General features: G+C 37.0%; 1 protein-coding gene across 3 annotated transcripts in view; it reads left to right on the top strand.

The window, feature by feature from the left end:
• LOC101736826 (phospholipid phosphatase 2) overlaps positions 1-21,311 on the top strand; it is a 121,655-nt gene that overhangs the window by 21,137 nt on the left and 79,207 nt on the right. The window contains exon 1 of one of the 3 annotated variants that reach the window (XM_012696569.4): positions 3,249-3,496. The exons of the other annotated variants lie outside the window; for them this stretch is intronic. The gene's annotated coding sequence lies outside the window, so the exon portion shown is untranslated. Of the gene's footprint in view, positions 1-3,248; positions 3,497-21,311 lie in introns of those variants that run through there. 3 annotated transcript variants of the gene reach the window in all.

The following is a 21,311-nucleotide window of genomic DNA, read 5'->3' as shown; positions in this document are numbered from 1 at the left end:
AACTAGCGGTTACCAAATGGCGGACCGCGGGCCCATATTGTGCGAACTCGAAAAAAGACTCGACGAGAACACGGCTTTTTTTCCTACCTATGCTGATAACCTTGAGAGACTATTTCAGCTTTGCCTTGACGTGTAGGTGAGCTAACGGGGCTCAAACCGGAGTGTTGCTAACACTGGCCCTAGCAAGAGCAGTGCTTCGCAGAATCTACCACCGGATCGGAAACGCTACCCACTTATCCGGCGAGAAACTCAGTGGGCTGCGTCTGTGGGTTAATTTACTCGTCGAGCCTTTCTTCGCAAGCAGCGGGTTCGACGAGGACGGTGACCAGTGCTTGAAGTACCTAAAAGCAAGCACCGTTAATGGAGGATCCGTAATGACGTGTAAGAACACAGCGACTCGCAATGTAGAGTACCTACTGAAGTTTCCAGTGAAGAATTCTGGATAAAATTTGTGTGGGTAGTAAATATACAAAAATACAAAAGTTAACTTTGAAACCTCTTCCTTTTTTTGCGTCAACGTATAATTTTCAAAGCTGCATTTTCGAAAATGAACTTCATTAAGAATAAATTTCAATCTCGACTTACCGACGAACATATAGCGTGAACTTTGCCGCAAGCTGTTTTATTATTCACGATGGATTTTGTGAATTTTTCAAGATGTTAATACTTTCAAGAGGATATCACGAAAAGTATTTCTGTAAATCGAAAAAAAATTATAGAGAACGCCGTCTCGTCTTCTCGTACTTTTTTTTCTTTTTCTGAGTCGAGTTTCATCTAGAAATATCTTTAACTTCTGACATTCGACCAGAGAAGATAACAGAGCAGTGGCACGCACCAAACACCTAGAGAATTTTCTTTGAATTTAATTATTCGTTATTGTGGATGCCAGCTGTGAATACATTGACGATTACTTACCAATTTTTTTCTAAGGAAATACGCACTTAACACGTGTTCATGTAAGACTTCCGCGGCGAAGAAAAAACGTCGTGTGAACCCAAAATCGAACCAGAAAACTTACTTACTACTACATATACTACATACACAACTACTACTTACATACTCAAAAGTGGTTGATGGCTTTTATGATGTGATGTCTCTTGAGGATCCGTAACCACTTAACAGTTGTTAAATAATAATTTAATATACGCAATTTTTTATGGTGAGCCCATGAAATGGGTCCTCAAAGTTACATTGAATTCTCAAGTCGTTTTTTATTTATAATGTATGATACTGTAGGAATAACTGTAGTGAAGCTGCAGCAACTTTTTTTTTTATTGCCCTTGTAGGCAGACGAGCATACGGCCCACCTGATGGTGAGTGGTTACCGTCGCCCATAGACTTCAGCAATGCCAGGGGCAGAGCCAAGGCGCTGCCTACCGTTTAATACTCTCCACAAGCCTCGTTTGAAGAAGGACATGTCATAGCGCTCGGGAAACACCGTGGAGGGGAGCTCATTCCATAGCCGGATGGTACGTGGCAAAAAAGACCTCTGGAAACGCAATGTGGATGACCGCAGTGGCTCCAAGTAGTATGGATGAACTCTACTCCGGTGGCGGGCGGTGCGATGGTAAAAACGAGATGCCGGTATCATCTCGAACAATTCCTTAGAGCACTCCCCATGGAACATACGGTATAAAATACAGAGGGAACCGAAGTCCCTCCGCAGACCCAGAGGTTCCAAACGATCTGTGAGAATAGGATTATCGTATAGTAACTAGCTAGATTATCTAGGTACTGACACGAAGGATTGGTAGCACAGAAATAAATAATACCGTTATTTCGTTTACGTAACGTATATTGTATATAAGATAGGATTTATGTACTATATAGGTAGATTAGCACTTAAGTAACTCATTTTAAAAGTAAGTGAACAATAGCGCACAGCACGGCAGATATATCAAATGTACCTACTGCCCGCAGTCTCCAAGATTGCCGATGCGCATCCGAAGTATTAGTGAATGATTGGCCTAAAATCATAAGCGACAGCGATTTTGCCGGAATTGTAAGGCGGCTGCCCAAGTCGTGGTATGTTTGTAATGTAATGGCGGATAAGTGAGTCACCACAATATCTACATGGCATGGGTGAAACGTCATTAGCTATGTAATAAAATCTCTAACTAATTAATTGACCTTAAATGAAGGCAAGAAAGACCGCGGTACGCGAGGCATTCCTTGAGGCGAGGTGGTAGTGCGCTTCACACACAAGCCCATTGCCTGTGAAGCGCACTACCACCTGAACTGATGACCACGACAACTCTGCCAAGAGTGGAAACGACTAGGAAGAACTGACCTGTCACTCACCTTGAGACCATAAGATCAGATACCCAATAACATTGAAATAACAGCTTTGCTATAATTCAGTCGGAAAAGCATTAGCGCCTTGCAGCATAAATAACTAAGATAGTGTATCGAAATATCGAATAGAATTGAATATTTAATTGAGTCAGAACCTTAAAAAAACCCAAGATAAAAACCCAGCTGTAGTTTATTAATAAAAAAATTTTTTGTGCGTCCCAAACGAATTATTTTGGCCTTGAATTCAGGTTTCATTATGAATATTAATCCGTTCGTGGATTCGAGACAAATTAAAACGCGTCTTATGTACTTATACAAAAAAAACCGCTAATTTAATTAACGGTTATCGCACTCTGCAATTGAAACTGTTTGTTTGAATTGACGTTCATTAAATATATTTTAGCTAATCGCTCTGAATGCGTGTCACGTTTTAATCCTGTAAAATGTTTTTATTGGGTGAGCCATATAGATATCGGACGTTGCACTTTTATAAACATTAAATACGAACAACCGTTAGGTACTTACATACGAGCACTCAAATTATAAACATTAAATCGTATTCACAATGCTGTGGTTGAAGATGTACTACCGCCATCTATCGTCCAATAGAAATAGTAATGTTTATTGCCATCTGTTGACGGATAGAATAAAGGAATTAAACATTTTTAATCATCTTAATTGCTTTTAATAAAAATCGAAGTACTGAATAAATATGTTCAAAACTACTAATTTTAATTTATCATGATTAACAGTAATCTTGAGAAAACAATGGCCGTTAGCAGTGTTCGTTTGGTTTGTTGTTAAAAGTTTCGGTTACGCTTCCAGCTATTTTTCGGTGTTATTGCCTAAATTGTAATAACAAACAGTCTGTATGCGTCAAGAAGTGGCTTGCTGTATGCGTTGGTCCCGGCAATTTAGATTCCCATTTAGTTTGGCTCCCGAGTTACATTATTTCGTCGCGAGTCGCGAGCCGGCACTCGAAACAGCCGCCTTTTTCAACAGTCAGTCGGCGGTTGCACGGTGCGATTGGTGAACGCATGCCGGTTCCCGCGCTTTTCGAAATCCGAAGACGATCGAACGCAAAGACGATACAAAATTATATTTGTCAATTTTCGAACTGTGTTAGTGGAGTGTAATTAAAATAAAATAAAAAATGTGTCTGCTCACACCTTCGGCGTTTTAGATTAAAGACAACTATAATGTAAGTTAATTAGTTTATTTTAATTGTTTGATTTTTTTATTTTTTTATTTCACCGTTGTTTAATATTTATTAAGTAATTATTATCATTTCTTAGAGATGTACATAAAAATTACAATCGAAGCAAAGCGCAGTCTTTCCGTTATAAGTGTTTAATATTGTTGTGATCAAAATAAAACCTAATTCTATGTGTTTTTTTGACTGCCATTACAGAGTACCTTTTGCCTACATTTTTGTTTTTATTTCTGATTTGACGTTTTTATTTCTGAGCTGTGGAACTTGTGCGCGTTACATTTCTTATTTTCAAAATTCTTATCGTCGCCTTGACCTTTGCTAACACTTGCTCGGTCATTTTTCACTGATAACAGGCGCAATAAACGGTTCCGTGTGCATTCGTCATAAGCGTGAACAAAAAATAATATTAGGCAATTATAAAAAAAAAAAACTTTTTTAAATATTTTTCATGTAATAAAAAAAAAATTTTTTTTTTAATTAGGCAAGCTCAAGTCGTTGTTCTATTAAACCTACCTAGTATTTTCAGTCTACGGTCACGGAAAACCGATATTAAATCGTAAAAGTAGTTTAAATCCAATTGAATAGAGCTACATACCGACTATATTCTCTATGCTCTAAGTGTAGTTGTTCAACCATAACACAATTTGGAAAATGTAAAAAAAAAACTATAAAATTAAACAAAACTAATGCCTTTTCAATTTTATTCCTTTTTCTCGTAAACTGTCGTTAGACAAAATTTTTTGTCTCACATAACACCATAACATATTATTATAACCTTTTATGTTTATTTTTTATTTCTGTCGCGGCAACAAATTAAGAGCGTTGGTGAAGACACTATTTGTTAATTACATAATTGCTTTATGTACATACACATAATTACTTATTAAGGAATCGTCATAAGATTACACTTACGCCCGAATACAATGGAATAATTTAAACCAAATAAATGTAAGATTTTTGTGACTACGTTGAGATAATTGGAGATCGGTCCTCTCCCTTTTGCTTCAGCAATCTATCCACTTGTGCCGGTGTAAGTATTAGGGTAACCGATAATCTAGTCCAATTGAAGCTACGGTCTCGTGTTTCGATGTAGGTTCCGGCATTTATGTCGCGATGTCTATATTAATAATAACGATACTAACTCAACCAAAGAAGGGCTTTGAGATTAACTTCCTTTCCTTTCACGTTTTAAAATGCTTTGTTGTATGCCGCGAAAGTTTACGTAACTTATTGGAAGAAAAAAGTAACTTAAAAACTTGCTTAAATACCAAACCGAAATAACATTGAATTTAACTTTTATTTTATTCCATTGGTATTGGATTTTTAGAGCGAATTTATGAACTTATCGTCTTTGATGCGTGTGAAATATTTCCAAGTTAATCGATAGGAGGAAATCGTTGAGTGTCTAACTAAAGTTAAAAGATTTAATTACGCACAAATAAATGAATATACATATTATGTATATCGGTGTGCTTAGTATGGATTTTTTAACGTTCACGACAGCGTAAAAGTTAACCCAATTTTGTATGCAGTTGGAACAGCGCCCCTAACGGCAAACGTAGGCAAACGATCCCATTCCATACAAATTTGAGTTAACTTTTACGCTATCGAGAACGTTAAAAAACTCACACTAAGCACACTGGTAGCTGTTAGTAAATCCCACTCCAGTAAGTAGTAAAGCAGAGCACTCCAGTAGTAAAGCAGAGCTCGTGCTCGCCCACCTGTCCTGGTGAAACTGGAAAGGCCTCCGGGCCACCAGTAAAACTTCAATCATAAAAAATAATACACACGAAGTTAGTAAAAGCATTTTAAAAAAACAAAGAAACAGCTAAGTTCGCAACACTAACGGTGTCGCGTACAAACAAAACAAAAAGATAAAATATTTTATAAATATTTTATGACACAGATCTACTTAATTTTTTTTTAAATCTCATTCACTTACTATACTATTTTCTACTGGTGGTAGGACCTCTTGTGAGTCCGCGCGGGTAGGTACCACCACCCTGCCTATTTCTGCCGTGAAGCAGTAATGCGTTTCGGTTTGAAGGGTAGGACAGCCGTTGTAACTGTAACTATACTTGAGACCTTAGAACTTATATCTCAAGGTGGGTGGCGCATTTACGTTGTAGATGTCTATGGGCTCCAGTAACTACTTAACACCAGGTGGGCTGTGAACTCGTCCACCCATCTAAGCAATAGAAAAAAAACTTAAGTACTTACATACGAGCACTCAAATTATAAGTTCGTGTTACATTCAAGTTACTTACGTGAGGCGTAAGTAGGTATGGTTTGTAGGGAAGTATTGTTTTGAAGATTTTGAAAGATCTCGGCGAAAATCACGTCTGAAAAACGAATAAGAGTCGTCACAATTAAATGTTCAAAACTTCATGATGTACTGAGTCCCCATCTTAGTATACGCGCTTGTATCATTAGCATCTTTAATCTATACTCTATACTATAATAATATTATAAAGAGGAAAGATTTGTTTGTTTGTTTGTTTCGAATAGGCTCCGAAACTACTGGACCGATTTGAAAAATTATTTTTCCATTAGAAGCCGACATTGTCCCTGATGAACATAGGCTACTTTTTTTTTTATTTTTTTTATTTTTTTTTTTTGATTTCATGTGTGTTTTAATGTTTCCGAAGCGAAGCGAGGGTGGGTCGCTAGTCCTACTATAAAATTTGTTTAGAATATCTCCACGAAAGCTCGGACGTTTCTCACGAATTAAACGAATTTAATTCAAATATAAATGTAAATTTTAGTTGTTTAATTAATTGTAGTTGGCGTAATTGTAAAATCATTTATTAGATTACTTAACTAGTCCTTGTGGTTCGGTGGGAGCACGCGCGATTTCGAAGCGATTCTCGGATTGCGATTGCACCGGATGGGTGGACATGCTCGCTGCCTATCATAGCCACCTTGAGACATGAGGCCGAATATTCAACCGTGTTGCCAAACGGCTGTTCTACTGTTATATAATGCCGCCATCCTGCCTATTCTCTAGCTAACCTACCCGCGCGGCTCAAAATATAGCTGCATACTGATGCCTCTGCGTACTCACATACTAACGTACTGTAAGGAATAATGAGGAACAATAATTATTCTTCTTCCTAGTACCAGAGTACTTCAGAGTTGTGATTCTAAATGAGAATAATTCAATAATTTCTTTTGTCACTTGCCTTTAGGCAATGTTTCCGGCATAGTACCACGAACGTGCAATAGATGGCGTGATTTTCAACACAAGCTTGTATCTTTGTTTATTCAAATGATCACATTTAATTCTATGTCGTAGACAACGGTTTGACTACTGCGAGCACTTAAGTTAGGAAAATTTGAGAAGAGAACTTTTTTACTGGTGGTACGACCTCTTGTGAGTCCGCACAGGTAGATACCACCACCCTGCCTATTTCTGCCGTGAAGCAGTAATGCGTTTCGGTTTGAAGGGTGGGGCTGCCGTTGTAAATATACTGAGACCTTAGAACTTATCTCAAGGTGGGTGGCGCATTTACGTTGTGGATGTCTTTGGGCTCCAGTAACCACAACACCAGGTGGGCTGTGAGCTCGTACAGCGATCTAAAAAAAAAAATAGTTTATTTCAAAGTCAGGCGTAATCAGACCCTTTCACTCATATATCTGTGGTTTGGTTCGACTAAAAATAGCTATTATCGTGCCCATGAAATCCCATCGCCTTTATTAGTATAAAATCACGTACAATGCGTTTTCAGAGATATCACCCACGCACCTACGGACCGGAACGATCTCCCCTATGTTTTTTTCATTAGCGGTATGACAGTATTTCCGTCACGGTGTCGTAACAATACCAAATGTTTCGTAAGTGCAATACTAAAAAAAAATGCAGCGTATAACTTACATGTAAAAAATGAGATGTGCTAATTTCTAATTTGAAATTAACTTAGTTTTATACTAGTTAGCAATTGGAACAACCGTCCTGGGAGAAGCCGAAACGAAATAGAAGATGATGGTACAAAGAGCCACGTGGGCTTTTTAAGGACACGACCTTCAGCAATGAAGTATGGGACTAAGAAGAAGAAGCAATATAAAGTGATAGACTATAAAAAATCGGGAAATCCGAGACAATATCACGGATCGTTTGGAACCTCTGGGGTCTGCGGAGGGACTTCGGTTCCCTCTGTGTTTTGTATCGTTTGTTCCATGGGGAGTGCTCTGAGGAATTGTTCGAGATGATACCGACATCTCGTTTTTACCATCGCACCGCCCGCCACCGGAGTAGAGTTCATCCATACTACCTGGAGCCACTGCGGTCATCCACAGTGCGTTTCCAGAGGTATTTTTTGCCACGTACCATCTGGCTATGGAATGAGCTCCCCTCCACGGTGTTTCTCGAGCGCTATGACATGTTCTTCAAACGAGGCTTGTGGAGAGTATTAAGTGGTAGGCAGCGGCTTGGCTCTGCCCCTGGCATTACTGAAGTCCATGGGCGACGGTAACCACTCACCATCAGGTGGGCCGTATGCTCGTCTGCCTACAAGGGCATTAAAAAAAAATGAAACCTGACAACCCTGTTCTATGGGAATGTCACATATGAACATATGAAGAGCTAAACAGACGCTGCAAAATGACCTAATTAGTGTTAATTTTGATGTGCTATCGCATTACACTGGACTTACATTTCAAACAATTTCAACTAACTCAATCATTGGAAACATCTAGCAAAAAAAAAACGACGTAGAATTGTTGTATGCAATTTTAATTCTATGTTCATGAAGGTTGTTGACCCGAAAACTGGCGTACCTAGTTAATATACCGCCATATTTGTCTCGCACCATTCTGACCTTTAACGGGTCCAAATATAGATTTAAAAAAAAAACATGACCTTAGTTAAATCTAATTTAAATAACTAGTGTTCGCCCAATCATCATTGGCATCATTACAAACATTGGCACCTAACGTAAAACAGATTTTCTCTTTGGTTATGTTTATGAAATTTAGAAGAAAAAAGTATTTAAAATTTTTCGTCAGACAAAAATAGAATCGGTTGATAAATGGAGAAGAAAATATTGTTTTTAGTGGTGTCAACCTACAACAACGTACATGTAAATTTTTAATTAAACCACGATATTATTATGTTAGTTGTACATATTTAAAGTGCATTATGAATACAAGATTTTACTATTAGAATATACGCAGTGTAACAGTAATCCCGCCAAAAACTAAAATAGGTTTTATATGTTCTGTTTTGCATAGATTATATAAAAAAACTGCCAGTGACTGTAAGTGCTTCTACAGTCTGCAACATACTAAATATTTTTGCGTATTTTTCCTTTTTCAATTTCTCTCTGATGTTTTTATCGTCAGTGTAGAGTTTGTAAAAAAAGTAATTTATTAAATATATGCATATTCCGTTATCTGAAAATTTATTGGAGCGAAATGAGATGAACTTGATCTATTTGAGACTGTTGACAATAGAGATGAACTTTTTAAAATGAGATGAGATGAGATGGGATAAAATAAAGTCTTAGTACAATGTTGGCAATTTTTACTTCAGTGGATTAAAAGAACCTCAGAAGCCACACGTACAGAGGCTTGTGTTTCGGCTTCCCACATTTATGCACTTTCACGGATGCTAAACAGTTAATAAACCACCGCTATCACACGTTGAAGCCTGAAAAAATACGAAAATTTACAAAATAAAACAATACACATATCTTCGTAAAAATACATAACATTGACATTAGCAAATACTGATCGAATATCCCTCAGGTTAGAGCACCGTGAGCTTACCTACTCGCCCGGTTACGATGGCATAAAATTACCAGCTTAGGTAGAAAATAAAATAATCAAATACCTACTTCAAAGTTTTCGTAAATCACAACTGTGATCTAAGTGTTTTTTTTCTGCTGGGATAAACACAATGCTTGTGCCCTTTTACAAAAGATTAATTTTGTGCGAGAAGAGAATTGGACTTATGTCCCTTTTCATTTGATTAAGTAATCGAGTGCACGTTGTACAATAAACAAAAAAAAAACAATCTGCATCATCTCAGACCAAGGTAACATTCCGAAAGCCATCCTCCCAATTCGCCTTTTACTTTAATTATGTGACGTGTCCTTCGAAAACCGTGTTCCATTTATTTTGTTTCGTAAAAACGGATCTCCCGCTGTTACTCATGCAATTTTATATACTATTACTAAGAAATTTAAGGATTTTTTTTAGCTTTGAGCGTTAACGTTTATCCCCGTCGTTGATAACGAAAAACGGAAAAAATGCATAAACCAACCATTTTTTACTAATGGTAGAACCTCTTGTGAGTCCGCGCGGGTAGGTACCACCACCCTGCCTATTTCAGCCGTGAAGCAGCAATGCGTTTCGGTTTGAAGGGTAGGGCAGCCGTTGTAACTATAGTGATATCTTAGAATTTATATCTCAAGGTGGGTGGCGCATTTACGTTGTAGATGTCTATGGCCTCCAGTAACTACTTAACACCAGGTGGGCTGTGAGCTCGTCCAACCATCTAAGCAATAAAAAAACCTAGGTGTGTTGTATAATATTTCTGACTGCTAAAAAATACGCAGGGTTAATGTTGTTTTTTAACTTAGAAACAATAGTTTGTGATGTAGCATATGTATTTCTAGACGTAAAACGTGTATGCATAGTCATCGGTTTGGGAGCCGCAAGAGGGCTTTCGTCCAGCTCTGGCCCCCAGTGAGGAAGCAGTCTTCTCCCGGTCTAATCGACTCTTCGTATCTCAATGCTGGCGGCGGCATTCACGTTGCTCGTATCTCTAAGCTTCAGCAATATCTAAGCAAGGTAGACCATTCAGGCAGCTTAATAAAAAAAGATTGAGAAAATGTTAACCCCGGTCCACATACTAAAGTCTTTTAAACGCCTCTCATAAACGATTTACGAGTGTTCTAGGTGAATTATATTTATAAGGTCAAAGACCTACGGGCGCAATTGCGTTCCATTTCCCCATAACAATTGAAATAAAGAACCCACCCGAGTATCGAACACGGACCCTCACGTGACAAGTGAACATTAAATTTTATTACAATCGTAAAGGTAGGTGCTCTGTATTGGTTTATCTATGTTGACGATCAAAATCGTATTCTAAACGAAAAGCTATCAAAGTTATAGCCTTGTAGGTTTTTTTATTAATTGATCGATTTTTTTTTTCCGTCTCCGCCAAGAACGCTCTTTCCGATTCGGGGATAATCGACTCATGTATTGGTCACCATGCTTAAGAGCGGACGGCGGCATTATCATGTAGACTAAACTTCCAAAGCCAAGATATAAAAACACAGATTGCAATAGTTCACTTAATTCTGTCCCTGCTTTCTTTTTTCTTTTTTTTTAACAGATTTTATGACCTGGTAACTGAGACCTTTAAGTCATGTCTTATTTTAATCTATATTCTTAATTTTATGAAAAATGGTATTATGGAGTGAAATGAAATGAAAATGATTAATTTGAGACATTAATCAACTAGGATGAAATTAAATGAGATGATATGAGATGAAATCTAATCTCAATAAAAACCCTGCTTTCTGTACCGTTTTTTCAGACTACCCCCTTTTTTATTATGTCACGTCCCTACTACTGCCATTGCTCTCACCAACAGTGTTGCTATTTGGCAATCCGAAAATTGCCTTAACTAATTAACATGATAAATTTTATTTTAATTATTTTACAACAAACCTTACAATCGCTTCAGTATTCTTGGGCTCTTGTAAAGTTAGATGTTTGACCCATTCATATAATATATATGTTTTTACTGCTTTCACGACTGCTTTATCGTCAGTGAACGTAAAGAAAAGTCTAGAATTCTTCAATGCCTGTATAGATTCAGGTGAATGTTTATTAGTTGTCGTATCACTTACCATTGTTCAATATACGTTGCCTGTGATAGATACAATGAACCATTTTTTCACCCATAAGTGTGTAGAATTTAGAACGTCGCTAGTGGGTACTCCCACTTTGATACACAATCGAATTCTAAGGTAGATGTGAAAGAGTAGCTTCGATGTATGTTCATTTTGCTGTTGCTCAACACTTTAAAAATCACGTAGGTAATTTTCTAGATCCTTTCGAACATTATAATGAATCGAAAGATCAAGTTCATTAAATGAACATTTTTCTAATTCCGTTTTTGTAACTGTCCAAAGTGACTTTGATCAGTTTAGCCCTAATCAAAGCATCCATTGACATAATTAATATCTACTTTGTTTAAGGTATTGACTATGTTGCATGGTTTTAATTTTTTTACACTTATCTAATCGTTGGCAGCCTAAGCAGCTATTCCAACTAAGCACGGACCTATAGGTGAGCTTATGGGCTTACTCTGAGAGAATTACTAATATTAGCAGTGCTTCGCGAATCTACCACCGGATCGGAATCGCGACCCACTGAGAAGATCCTGCGAAAAACTCAGTGTGCCGTGTCTATGGGTTAGTTCACTCGTCGAATTCTTGGTCGTGATCGACGAGTTCGACCTGGACTGTGACCGGCGGCTTGTATGGCCACTAGACATAAAATACTACTGGTAATTACTGGTGGTAGGACCTCTTGTGAGTCCGCACGGGTAGGTACCACCACTCTGCCTATTTCTGCCGTGAAGCAGTAATGCGTTTCGGTGTGGAGGATGTGGCAGCCGTTGTAACTATACTGAGACCTTAGAACTTATATCTCAAGGTGGGTGGCGCATTTACCTTAATGTCTATGGGCTCCAGTAACTACTTAACACCAGTTGGGCTGTCAGCTCGTCCACCCATTTAAGCAATAAAAAATAAATAAAAAAAGGTATGAGTCGACGCTCTCTTTGTATTATTGTTCTTAATCTGATAACACATATTAAACGCGCGACACCCCTAAACCACGACCATATTACGTATACAGAATAAATTAAAAAAAATATTATGAGAGCATTAGAGATTCATATAGCTGAATGAAATTGATGAATTTCGAAATTTCATTAGTTCACGCTGTGACTTATCGCGTTGTAAAATAAAATCAATCTCCAATAGAACATAATTAACACATATTAAAAAGTTAAATATTCAAATAGTAGAAATTTTATATTGTTATTAACTAACTATTACGGAGTGTGTTATTTATTGAGCAATTAAGATAGCCGTTTGATGCCTTTATACCTTTGTCAGTTGCTGCGGTTTTGCCGTCATTTATGCATCTTTATCCTCTGACTATTTGTCAAGTTAGGACCTTCCTTCCTTTCTATTAATACACTTTTATTAGTTTCAGACGTATGTATGTTTGTAACGGAATCTTTGAACATGATTTTGACCCCCTTCAAAACGTCGGATTAACTCGAAACTTCCGACAACAATTCAATATTTAAAAAAAAAATTTGAAAAAAAAACAATATTGAAATAATTTTAATTCAACTAAAAAATGAAATATAAATAATAGTTTAAAATAACTAACAAAATACGCTTTTATGCTTTTACGCTTTTATAAAGAAGATATTATTTTTTGATGTTAAAGAAACAGCCAGTCGTCAACCTGTAGGCCTATACGACGTAATGAGTTTGAAGCTTCATGTTATATTTGTTGTATAACAGCTGCCCAATCTTCGGATTAGGATAAATGCTGGATTCGCCGCAAGAATAAGATGGTCCTATGATACGAATTCGTGCGGTCATAATACATATATTATGTCCTACACCACACTTAATGCAAGTTTATTTACTGTAAAAAAATGTTTTTATTTTTGTTGCTTAGATGGGTGGACGAGCTCACAGCCCACCTGGTGTTAAGTGGTTGCTGGAACCCATAGACATCTACAACGCAAATGCGCCACCCATCTTGAGATATAAGTTTTAAGGTCTCAAGTATAGTTACAACGGCTGCCCCACCCTTCAAACCGAAACGCATTACTGCTTCACGGCAGAAATAGGCGGGGCGGTGGTACCTACCCGTGCGGACTCACAAGAGGTCCTACCACCAGTAATTACGCAAATTATAATTTTGCGAGTTTGATTTTTATTGCACGATGTTATTCCTTCACCGTGGAAGTCAATCGTGAACATTTGTGAAGTACGTATTTCATTAGAAAAATTGGTACCCGGCTGCGGGATTCGAACACCGGTGCATCGCTAGATACAAATGCACTGGACGTCTTATCCTTTAGGCCACGACGACTTCAAATTACGTTTTAATCACACGTTTCGTTTAACATTTATACTTTATCCAGTAAAGCTGCAATAAAAGCAGGGAATTGAGAGTCCTAGCGCCAAAATTCTAATACACAAGCACAATAGTCTTATTATCACAACCATCTATATTAAACTTACATGTGATTGTAGATAAATGATGAAGTTGAATAACCTCAAATCCTTGTACAAAGACTGAAGTGATTTTTATCTTAGTAATGCCCTACTTATAGTTTTCCTTAAAACTTTTTTCCGTATACTAATGTTGGGTAATATGTCTACTTCAATAAGGATAGTACAATGTGTAAAGGGCATTATGGGTCTGCGAGGTGGAATTATTGGTCTCCGACAAGATGTCTTTATCTTATTTTCACGCAACTTCTTACCTCCCTTGATGATGTCCTTCATAGTCAGTGACCTCTTTAATAAATGGTTAGGTTTCTAAGTTACCTGTCTTCAGCAGAAAAAAACTACACGTCATTTCGGATCCTCACGATCCACTAACGGTGCTTTTAGATACCTCAAACACCGGTGATCGTTCTCGTCGAACCCGTTGTTAGCGACGAAGGGCTCGGCGAGTAAATTAACCAACAGACCAGCTAACGAGTTTCTCGCCGGATCTTCTTAGTCGGTCGCGTTTCCGACCCGGTGGTAGATTCTGGGAAGCACTGCTCTTGCTAGGGTTAGCGTTAACAACGTCGTCAGGTTTGAGCCCCGTGAGCTCACCTACTAGTCGCGTGAATCTTGTATAACCCCTCGAGGTTATAAAATAGGTATAGGTATAGGTAGGAATAGGAACACATATTTAAAAAGAAAAAAGTGGCTGATGATGACACAAGCGCAATGACAATTTTTGCACCAGAAATGGGCACATGCCCTTGACAATGTCAGAAAACTGTGAGCAATCGTGATGACCCATACCGAGAGCTACTTGTTTTGGAGCATTTGATACATACAATGTGGTTCTCTCTCGCCGCGTAGATGTGCAGAGTACGAATCGGATGGTCGAGTTAATAAGAAATTTAGGGTTGTGCTAAAAGGATAGTAGATCCTTAAACATTTTTTTTTACGATATTGTGGGATTAGATGGATTCACGTTTTGAGCCTTAAACATCTTCGAAACTTAGCCCAAAAAAGAAAACATAATAAGGATTAGTTGTAAAATTATTGTATAGACATCGGTTGTTATTATAATAATAATAATTCCAATAATATTCCATAATCCAATTCACTAGCACAATTAGGTGAACTCTTTCGTATACACATTATGCCTATCAATATATTTTCTGCACGTAATTTTTTTTTTTTTTTTTTATTGCTTACATGTGTGGACGAGCTCACAGCCCACCTGGTGTTAAGTGGTTACTGGAGCCCATAGACATCTACAACGTAAATGCGCCACACACCTTGAGATATAGGTCTCAGTATAGTCACAACGGCTGCCCCACCCTTCAAACCGAAACGCATTACTGCTTCACGGCAGAAATAGGCGGGGCGGTGGTACCTACCCGTGCGGACTCACAAGAGGTCCTACCACCAGTAATTACGCAGCTTCATATTAAGGCATCCAAACATGAGCAAATACCATACTAGTCATAGTCATTATGTACGTGGTCGATGAATGAACAAGTAATCTGGTAAATTCCATTGACACCGCGACGTAAATACTGCTGCATCAAAGATAGTATAGTGACGCAATCTGCAGGGTGTAGTCATATTATATTACCCTTGAAAACAGAATGCGTGGTTTCCATATATAGCACAATGCCCAACTATCATGGTCAGCAATAGTGCTATGGAAATAGCTACAGATAGCCAGAGAATCTAACGGCTTCTTGTAGTGAATGGTCACCGGAATCTCACACCACATGAGATGAGAAATCTTAATCTTTGACGACTGTTCTGTATCTTTCAAACTGGAGCGCATTTTGGCGGTAGGTACCATACAACACACGATATTTAATCTGCCTGAATCTCCCTTAACGATATTTTTAAGATAAACTTGCATATATACAAGTTCCGAACGATAACATTCGTACCGTCGGTCTACCGAGCAATTTCACCAGCTCGGTGAAAGATCTTCCCTTTGTTACTAACCATACTATTTAATGTATTTATTTTTCACATGTGTATATATTTTTATGTAAGTTTATTAAGATATAACACCGTCCATGCTATTTTTCTGATTTCTCTCCCTGCAAGGTTGCCTGGAAGAGATCGCTTTCAACGATAAGGCCGCCGATTTATGTCACCGTCTATCATTGTGTTATCTGCTTACTCTGTACATGTGGTGTCAAATAAAGAGTTATATTATTATACCCAAAGCATCACATCGCAGATTTAGGCAAGATGATTTTTTTCTACCCGTTGCTATTTTTCCAGCGCGGAACTCGTTCGATACGTCTTAGGTAGATACTTAATTATATGCATAAAAAGAATTTGTACTCCTCATAGATTTAGCTATCAAATAAGAAATAAATCATTTAGATGGTTCCGTGAATTTTAATTAAAAAATTTCCATTATTTATATCGTTTAATAAACACGCCAAACAACTGCCAATCAAATTACAAATAAATATTTATGTAAAATGCCAGTTTCCCCTATGCATGCGCTGTTATGTTAGATTATATAGCTTGTTATTGTACCCTGAATTCTAATATTTTTTTAGTAATTATTATTATTATTTTTATTGCCCTTGTAGGCAGATGAGCATTCGGCCCACCTAATGGTGAGTGGTTACCGTCGCCCATGGACTTCAGCAATGCCAAGGGCAGAGCCAAGCCGCTGCCTACCAAATACTTAATACACCATTGACATACTGTATTAATAAACATGATAAAGTTGTTTTATTGTTATTCGTAACCAAAACTGACTGTCAATACAAAAGATAAGTATATTCCCAAATTACACATTAATAATTAAATAAATAAATTAAAAACAGTAACAGGGCTTAATCTCTCATTCATTATGTTTATATAACAATTTCCGACAGTCATACAAATATATTATAATATTATTATCATCTACGGTCAATAAGGATAAAGGACATTATGCAATGGAAGCTACCAACGATATTTAGGTCCAAATTAATTGAAGCTTGATGGATTGATTGCATATTATACGACTATATATCATAATCATCATCATTCTTTCCTATTACCCTCTGCTGGGGTGTAGGGCTCGAATCAAAATTTTCCATTTATATCGGTCTTGGGCAGTCTGTTCTAGCTCCTCCCACGTTATGCCCAAGACCCCTAGCTCCTGCTCCACCGACCGACGCCAAGATGTTCTGGGGCGGCCTCTCTTCCTTTTGCCAGACACTTTCCAGGTCAGTGCTCTCTTTGATAGTTGGGTATCGGGCTTTCTCAAAGTGTGACCAATCCAATGCCACTTCCGCGTAAGGATCTCCTTCTCCATTGGTGTCTGCTTAGTGAGAAGATCACTAACAAAGAGCTGTGGAGGATCACTAAGCAGACTATATATAAAGAAGTAAAATTAAAGTAAAATACTCATCCAAAAATCACTGCTGACCTATTTTTTGTTTATTTTTAAACTAAAATGAAAGTTAGTTATGAAACATCAAACAAGCCTTAGTTCTCGTAAGGAAATGTATTGTCTCTTCACAGTGCATTAAACATAGGGTTGTCAAATCTTTGAAAAAGAAAAATTATTCATGATTATTTCGAGTTGTATTATTTATTTCATTGTTAAAAATAGGTAGTCAAAGTTAGTTGATTAATTTTATTTACCCAATACTATGGAATCTTCGTATTTCATCGATAAGGTGCTATAAACATAGCATAAGTATTTTTCAAGATGGCCGTACCTACGCATAATTTGACGTTTTGAATCATCATTGATAATGAAACATAATAGAGACTTTCAAAATTCCTGATTTGAATTAGGAACTAATTTGGAAAACACATTCATATATTTGTTTTCCTGGAAATCTATATATTAATACGTGAAGCAAAACTTTGTACCCCTTTTTACGAAATCTGCGCGGACAGAAGAGTACGAAATTTCCCACACTTACAGAGAATATAGAGAAGGAGTGCAGAATGCATTTTTTATTATTATTCATAAAAAATACATTAATCAACAAAAAAACATTACAGACACTACCATGTATTTGACTCACAAACGCAAGTATACTTTTGTTTATTGATAAAGTCTGTGGTCAAATTGAAAATAGATTATATAATATTGTTTGTCTTTAATATTAATTGTCTATAACCTTGGCGAAAGCTGTGATTATAGAAGTAAAGTCTATGACAATAGAATCTTATTAACGTTCAAACTTATAATTTAAATTAATATTTATGATCGTATTTCGACTACTGGGCGACCATTAGTATTTTTAATTTAACTACAAGGTTTGAATTTCCTTTCAGTCAGTGACGTGGATAAAGAAAGAGTTTATGGCGGCCATTGACGAAATATTTACGATCGCGGACTACGGTTACGCTGTTCTGTAAATGTATACGAGTATACATCGTTTTAGGGAATACTATGATGGTGAATAAAATTTATTTTTATCGCTAATCAAATGTCTATCTGAAAGAAAAGCGTTGCAAGATTTATATATGAATACGTGAAGCAAAAACTTTGTATCCCTTTTTACGAAAATTGCGCGGACGGAGGAGTATGAAATTTCCCACACTTATAGAGAATATAGAGAAGAAGTGCACAATGCTAATATTTTTTTTAAATAATGCATAAAAGATACATTAAATCAATAAAGAAAACATTGCACACACTCCCATTTATTTGACACACACACACATATACTCTTTGTTTATTGTCAAACTATTGTTATTGCTTAAAGTCTGTAGTCAAATTGAGAATAGGTTAGTATTGTTTATCTTTAATATTACGAGTATTTGTCTACAGTGTAGCCTTGGCGAAATCTGTAACAATAAGACCATAATAATGTTGAAACTTATAATTTCAATTAATTATAGTCGAATTTCGACTACCGGGGACCACTAGTACATATAATTTGACCGCCAGTGGTCAATTGGTTAATCTCTCTGACAACTAAGCTGCGGGATACAAGTTTCGGTCCTCGGGAAAGTTTATTTTTGTATTCTGAGCTCGGTGTTTCTTGTATCGTATATTTTTTCCGTAATCACAACACGAGAGCAAAATCCTAGCTTAGTGCCATTGAATTTTGTGATAAATTATAAAATAAAAGTTTGGAAATTATCTTTGGTGAGTATCTATGCATTTTTATTGCGCTAAATGAGTACAGAAACATACTGTGTATGATACCTGGTGTTATGTGGCTCTTAACCCATAAACATATCATAACGTCAATGTCGCAACTCACTTTGAGACATGAGGTCCCAGACTCACTTGCTTAATGACTGCGTTACTCATCAAATCAGAACATATGTGTGTGCACCGCAGAAGCAGTCTTCAGATGGTACTTCTCTAGTAAGTTATTCATAAGCCGTACCACCTGTATGTACAATTAATGATAATGGTGTTTGAATTAACAGCTACTAACCTACTTACATACCTAAATGATATTGTCTCTTCGAATGGAAACGTCTACTACAAAAAACTGTAAATATTTTTTGCTCATTTTATAAACATTCCTTTGTTACGTGATACCAATTGGTTCATAAGAAATAATGTCACACAAAAAAAACAACATAATATTGTTATCTTCTTATTTACGTAACTTCCGTCTATACTCGTAATGATCACGGAACTACAAGTTTGAGATAGACGTCAAGAATCCATCATAATTAATCAATAAAAATCATATTCAAATTTCAAAGTCCCGTTCTATCGAATTTTAACATCATAAATGGCTGAATGGAGAAAGCATTGAATGTCAGAATAGAAAAAATCAATAGTTACACTGGACTTACAAGTTGGATATGTCTTAACACAATAAGCGGCCCTCCCTCTGTGCACTCGATTTGCAGTGGCGCACTCAGAAAAAAACCGCGGGGGGTCATACGGTTGGGACATTAATCAAATTGAACTTTGCCATTGAATGTTTACTGTTTTTTGGGTTAAGGAAAATAGTACAGGAGTTAATACCGCGAAAAGAGAAGATTTCGCGTTCGGACATTTAACAGTTAAAATAAACAGGATGATACTATTGTTTTTTTTTTTCTTATCAATTCGCAGGTAGCATAAGGGGCTATCGAAGCTAAGCCCGAACGGGTAGGTGAGCTCACGGGCTCAACCTGAGAGAATTTGCTAACACTAGCTTTCAGCTCAGTGGGCTGGAAGCTCATTGGGCGAAATTGTGTTATAGTTATGCTCACTGCAAATTGCATATTGATAACAACAGTGAAACTATTCAAAAAAGCTGTTTTTTTTCCACATAAGCGCTCAAAGCTTTATCGAACAGAATTAACTATATAGTTTTGCACTGAATAAAAATCTGTTTTAGACGTATAACAGCAGATGTTTCTGCAAAAGTATATACATATTTCCCGCGCTGAATTGTGGTGGTACAACTACAACAAAAAACACATTTATTCGTCTAGTTAAGGCCTTCTTATTCATGTGCGAAATGTATACTACCTTAAGGGGCTTAATCTCGAGTTTATTGTTATCAATCTATTACCTCTAAAGATTCGAATATTTTTTATAAAATTTCATAGTCACGGACGACTGTATTAATGAAATAATATGTGAAAAAAAAACCGCTAAATTAAACTGTAAGTAACAGTAATTTTAATTGTGAAAACCGAAAGAAATACTGCTTATTAATTATTTAATCGTCGATTACGACGAAGAGCTCGACGAGCGAACTAACCCACAGACACAGCCCACTGAGTTTCTCATCGGATCTTCTCAGTGGGTCGCGTTTCCGATCCGGTGGTAGATTCTGCGAAGCACTGCTTTTGCTAGGGCCAGTGTTAGCAAATTCTCAGACAGCGCCTGTTAGCCAACCTAAGCATTCGCGCGTAGCTGAAATACACCTTAAGCTACCGGCGAATTAGTAGGGAAGAAAAAAGCTTGTATAAAGCTTTTTATATTGTATTTGCTACAGCTAATCAACGTCAAAAACGTTTTTAAATGATATTAGAAATACATGTTTAGATTCAAAACTACCACGGCGGTCAATGTTTATTTGTTGGTCTATCTAAAGGAACACGAGTGTCTTCATTCAAGGCCGTTGTTTGTTTTGACAAAAGAACGAGTATAAACGGAGTCTTGTTGTCGATCCTAAATAAATAATAAAGTATATCAACGTTCATAAGTGTGTTTGTTATCAAGTCGACCAACTATAGGACGACAAGTTGATTTGAAACTAATTATAATACACATTTTGAACTTAATTCGTAAACAAAGCTTATACTTTGGTAAGCTAAGTTTTTTTTTTGTATTGCTCTACTCACCTGGTGTTAAGTAGTCTCTGGAGCCCTGGAGCCCATAGACGTCAACAACATAACGCCGCCAGCCATATTCAGACGTGAGTTCTAAGATCTCAGTTTTTGCAGTACATAGGCTGCCCCAAACTAAGACACCAAAGCTGTTTATAGTTTTAGCATCTAAATTGATGTAATAATTCGTAAAGCTGTATTTTTCCCCTACCAGTGAATTGGTAGCCTATTTCAGCTTCGCGCGGACCGGTAGGTGAAGCTACGGACTCAATCTGAGATAATTTGTTAACACTAGC

The sequence above is a fragment of the Bombyx mori genome, chromosome 19 (genome assembly GCF_030269925.1).
Source record: "Bombyx mori chromosome 19, ASM3026992v2".
Lineage (NCBI taxonomy): Eukaryota > Metazoa > Arthropoda > Insecta > Lepidoptera > Bombycidae > Bombyx > Bombyx mori.
This window is presented reverse-complemented; position numbering and strand designations above follow the sequence as displayed.